Source organism: Trichechus manatus, unplaced genomic scaffold, assembly GCF_000243295.1.
Source record: "Trichechus manatus latirostris isolate Lorelei unplaced genomic scaffold, TriManLat1.0 scaffold00025, whole genome shotgun sequence".
Lineage (NCBI taxonomy): Eukaryota > Metazoa > Chordata > Mammalia > Sirenia > Trichechidae > Trichechus > Trichechus manatus.
This window is the reverse complement of record NW_004443961.1, coordinates 21,685,388-21,690,416: the sequence shown is the minus strand read 5'-3', so window position 1 is coordinate 21,690,416 and position 5,029 is coordinate 21,685,388.

Here is a 5,029-nt window from a genome sequence, read left to right as displayed (position 1 = left end):
TGATCACGAGCATTTCCTCATGTGTCTGTTGGCCACTTGAATGTCTTGTTTGGTGAATTGTCTGTTCATTTCCTTTGCCCATTTTTTAATTGGATTATTTGTCTTTTTGTTGTAGAGATGTTGGATTTTCTTGTAGATTTTAGAGATTAGACTTTTGTCTGACATGTACTGTCCAAAAATTTTTTCCCAGTCTGTAGGTTCTGTTTTTACTCTTTCAGTGAAGTCTTTTGATGAGCATAAGTGTTTTATTTTTAGAAGATCTCAGTAATCTAGCTTATCTTCTGGGGTTTGTGTGTTGTTGGTTATGGTTTGTGTCCTGTTAATGCCGTGCATTGGGGCCTCTAGCATTGATCCTATTTTTTTTCTATGATCCTTTATAGTTTTTGGCTTTATATTTAGGTCTTTGATCCATTTTGAATTAGTTTTTGTGTATGGTGTGAGGTACGGGTCTTGTTTCATTTTTTTTCAGATGGACATCCAGTTTTGCCAGCACCATTTGTTAAAAAGACTGTGTTTTCCCCATTTGATGGACTTTGAGCCCTTGTCAAAGATCAGGTGACCATATGTGGATGGATTTACATCTGGGTTCTCAATTCTGTTCCATTGGTCAATGTATCTGTCATTGTACCAGTACCAGGCTGTTTTGACTACCATAGCTGTATAGTAGGTTCTGAGTTCAGGTAGTGCGAGTCCTCCTACTTTATTCTTCTTCGATAGAGCTCTACTTATCCAGGGCTTCTTCCCTTTCAATATGAAGTTAATGATTAGTTTTTCCATCTCTTTAAAGAATTAAGCCACTATACTTTCTTCTATATCACTCTAATTCCAAGCTTGAGATCCAGTTGTATAATTAATCCAGATTAATAGACATTTTTTATTTTTGAAAGATATCTAAAAAGAACTCTTTTTTTTCTTCAATTAAAAATTAGTACTTAAATTCAATACGCTGGACACAACACTATCTTTTGAGCACTCAGTGAAATACAGAGCCTTCTTCTAAAAGAGCTTACCATCTAGCCTCTGAGTTATAGAACTGTGTGCTTAGTGCAATGGCAGAGGAAGCACTGTGATCACAGGAGTAGAACCTAGCCTAGCTTCGTGGAAGAGGAAGGACATTCTAGAGGAGGTGATAATTTCAATTTTGCTGTGAAGAGCAAGATGATCCAGTAAAAGAGTCTGGAGCAGGACAAGGAAGAAGATAAGGGAGTAAAGAAGGGAAATCATGAGAAAAGATTCAAAGGTGAGAAAGAGGATAAGACACTCCAGGAATTTGAAATTATTCAGGGTGATTTGGGAGTTTAAGGTATATACTTAGATAATTGTTGTTGTTAGGTGCCGTCAAATCATTTTCAACTCTTAGCAACCCTATGCACTGTGGAACAAAACACTGCCCAGTCCTGTGCCATCCTCACAATTGTTACTGTGTTTGAGCCCATTGTTGCAGCTGCTGTGTCAATCCATTTCGTCAAGGGTCTTCCTCTTTTTCGCTGACCCTCTACCTTACTAAGTATGACGTCTTTCTCCAGAGACTGATCCCTCTTAATAACATGTCCAAAGTATGTGAGACCAAGTCTCACCATCCTTGCTTCTAAGGAGCATTCTGGCTGTACTTCTTCCAAGACAGATTTGTCCGCTCTTCTGGCAGACCATGGTATATTCAATATTCACCAACACTGTAATTCAAAGGCATCAGTTCTTCTTCAGTCTTCCTTATTCATTGTCTAGCTCTTGCATGTATATGAGGCAATTGAAAATATCATGGCTTGGGTCAGGTGCACCTTAGTTCTCAAAGTGATATCTTTGTTTTTTAACACTGGAAGGAAGTCTTTTACAGCAGATTGGCCCAATGCAACACATGGTTTGATTTCCTGACTGCTGCTTACATGGGCGTTAATTGTGGATCCAAGTAATATGAAATCCTTGACAACTTCAATCTTTTCTCCGTTTACCATAATGTTGCTTATTGGTCCATTTGTGAGGATTTTTGTTTCCTTTATGTTGAGGTGTAATCCATACTGAAGGCTGTAGTCTTTGATCATCATCAGTAAGTGCTTCAATTCCTCTTCACTATCAGCAAGCAAGGCTGTGTCATCCGCATATCACTGGTTGTTATTGAGTCTTCCTCCAATCCTGATGTCACATTCTTCTTCATATAGTCCAGCTTCTCAGATTATTTGCTCAGCGTACACACTGAATAAGTATGGTGAAAGGATACAACCCTGACACACAACTTTCCTGATTTTAAACCACATAGTATTCCCATGTTCTGTTCTAAAGACTGCCTCTTTGTCTATGTACAGGTTCTCCATGAGCACAATTAAAAGTTCTGGAATTCCCAATCTTGGTAATGTTATCCATAATTTGTTATGATCCACACAGTCAAATGCCTTTGCATAGTCAATAAAACACAGGTAAACATCTTTCTGGTATTCTCAGCTTTCAGCCAAGATCCATCTGACATCAGCAATGATATCCCTCATTCCATGTCCTCTTCTTGAATTTCTGGCCGTTCCCTGTCCATGTACTGCTGCAACCGTTTTTGAATTATCTTTGGCAAAATTTTGCTTGTGTGTGATTTTAATAATACAGTTTGATAATTTCCACGTTCTGTTGGATCACTTTTCTTTGGAATGGCCACAAATATGGATCTCTTCCAGTAGGTTGGCCAGGTAGCTGTCTTCCAAATTTCTCGGCATAGATGAGTGAGCACCTCCAGTGCTGCATCCATTTGTTGAAACACCTCAATTGGTATTCCATCAATTCCTGGAGCATTGTTTTTCAACAATGTCCTCAGTGCAGCTTGGACTTCTTCCTTTAATACCATAGGTTCTTGATCATATACTATCTCCTGAAATGGCTGAATGTTGACCAATTCTTTTTGGTACAGTGACTGTGTATTCCTTCCATCTTCTTTTGATGTTTCCTGTGTCATTCAATATTTTGCCTGTAGAATTCTTCAAAATTACAACTCGAGGTGTGAATTTTTAATTCAGTTCTTTCAGCTTGAGAAATGCTTAGCATGTCCTTCCCTTTTTGTTTTCTATCTCAGGTCTTTGAATATTTCATTATAATAGTTTAATTTGTCTTCTGAAGCCATTGTTTGAAATCTTCTGTTCAGCTCTTTTACTTCATCATTTCTTCCATTCGCTTTAGCTACTCTGTGTTCAAGAGCAAGTTTCAGAGTGTCTTCTGGCATCCATTTTGGTCTTTTCTTTCTTTTCTGTCTTTTTAATGACCTTTTGCTTTCTTCATGTATGAATTATTGATGTCATCTCACAACTCATCTGATCTTCGGTCATTAGTCTTCAATGCATCAAATCGATTCTTGAGATGGTCTCCCAATTCAGGTAAGATATATTCAAGGTCGTATTTTGGTTTTCCTGGACTTGCTCTAATTTTCTTCAACTTCAACTTGAACTTGCATACTTGCATATAAGCAATTGATGGTCTGTTCCACAGTCGGCCCCTGACTGATGTTATTGAGATTTTCCATTGTCTCTTTCCTCAGGTGTAGCTGATTATATTGCTGTGTTTTCCATCAGATGAGGTCCATGTGTATAGTCACCATTTATGTTGTTGAAAAAAGGTATTTGTAATGAATAAGTCATTGGTCTTTTATTATTCGATCTCTGAGGTTGTTTCTATCACCAAGGCCATATTTTCCAACTACAGATCCTTCTTTGTCTCCAATTTTCATATTCCAATCACCAGTAATTATCAATGCATCTTGATGGAATGTTTGATAAATTTCAGACTACAGAAGTTGGTAAAAATCTTCAATTTCCTCATCTTTGGCATTAGTGGTTGGTGCATAAATTGTATAAATTGGTTCCCCTTGTAGGCGTATGGATATTATCCTATCACTGATAGCATTGTACTTTGGAAAAACTCAAAGAGATGGGGAAGGAGTTTGACCATTCTATGGACTCAGACCCTTTAATGGCTCCTTATTATCTAACTGACAGTATCTAAGTCAAGTCATTGTTACTTAGATAATCGGGAGCCATTAAAAGGTTTTGAAGCAGCACAGTAACCTAGTGAATTTTTATTTTAGAACAAGCCCTTTGCTACAGTTTGGATACTTGAATGGAGAGAAGTAATGCTTGAGGTAAGGAAGATAGCTAGTAATTTGTTGTACAATCGAAATGGAAGCTGATGGTGAATTGAGGACATGTCAGTGGATATGGTGGTATATGAGCTATTGATAAAATTTTAGTTGGTAGAATCTCAAGTTCTTGGTAAATTTTTGGTTTATGAGACTGGAGACAAAATGAGTTCTAGGAATATGGTTTGGGTAATTGATTAGATTGTCATTATTCTTCACTAATATCAGTAGCAAAGCAGAAAGAGGGGGAGTAGAGCAGGAGAAGAGTGGATATAATGGGTTAGCATGTGGTATATGTAGTTTGAAAGTCTGACAGAGAATCAACAGGTCTTTAGGTTGATGAAGAGAAAGTTTTGAGCTAAAAATAAAGATTTCTTAGTTATCAGCTAATAGAAATATGGGGTTTGAATAAATCATTGATAGAAAATATATATAGTGAGGAGAAAATACTAAATCCTGGATATTTAATGACATGGTAAACAAGAAATATATTTAAGGTCTTAGTCCATAGAATGGTCAAACCCCTTCACCATCTCCTCAAGCTTTTCCAAAAGTTACATATTTTTAAAATGTCATCTCTAAGACAATAGGGAAGTATATGAAAACATGAGCCCGTTCTCCCCCATTGAAATGCTATCGTCAACACACGTGAAATCATCAGTCTAATAATATAGCTCTTATAGGTAAGGGAGTCTGCTTAAATCCATTTAAGGCAAATAATTTAAGATTACCAATGTCATGTGTGGTAGGCAGGATAATGCCTCCCCCAAAGATGTCCAGATCCTAATTCTCAGAACCTGTGAAAATATTCCCTTACATGACAAAAGGGACTTTGCAGGTATGATTAAGGACCTTGAGACAGGGAGATACCTGGATTATCCAGGTAGGCCCAATCTAATCACATGACTCCTTAAAAGTGGAGAA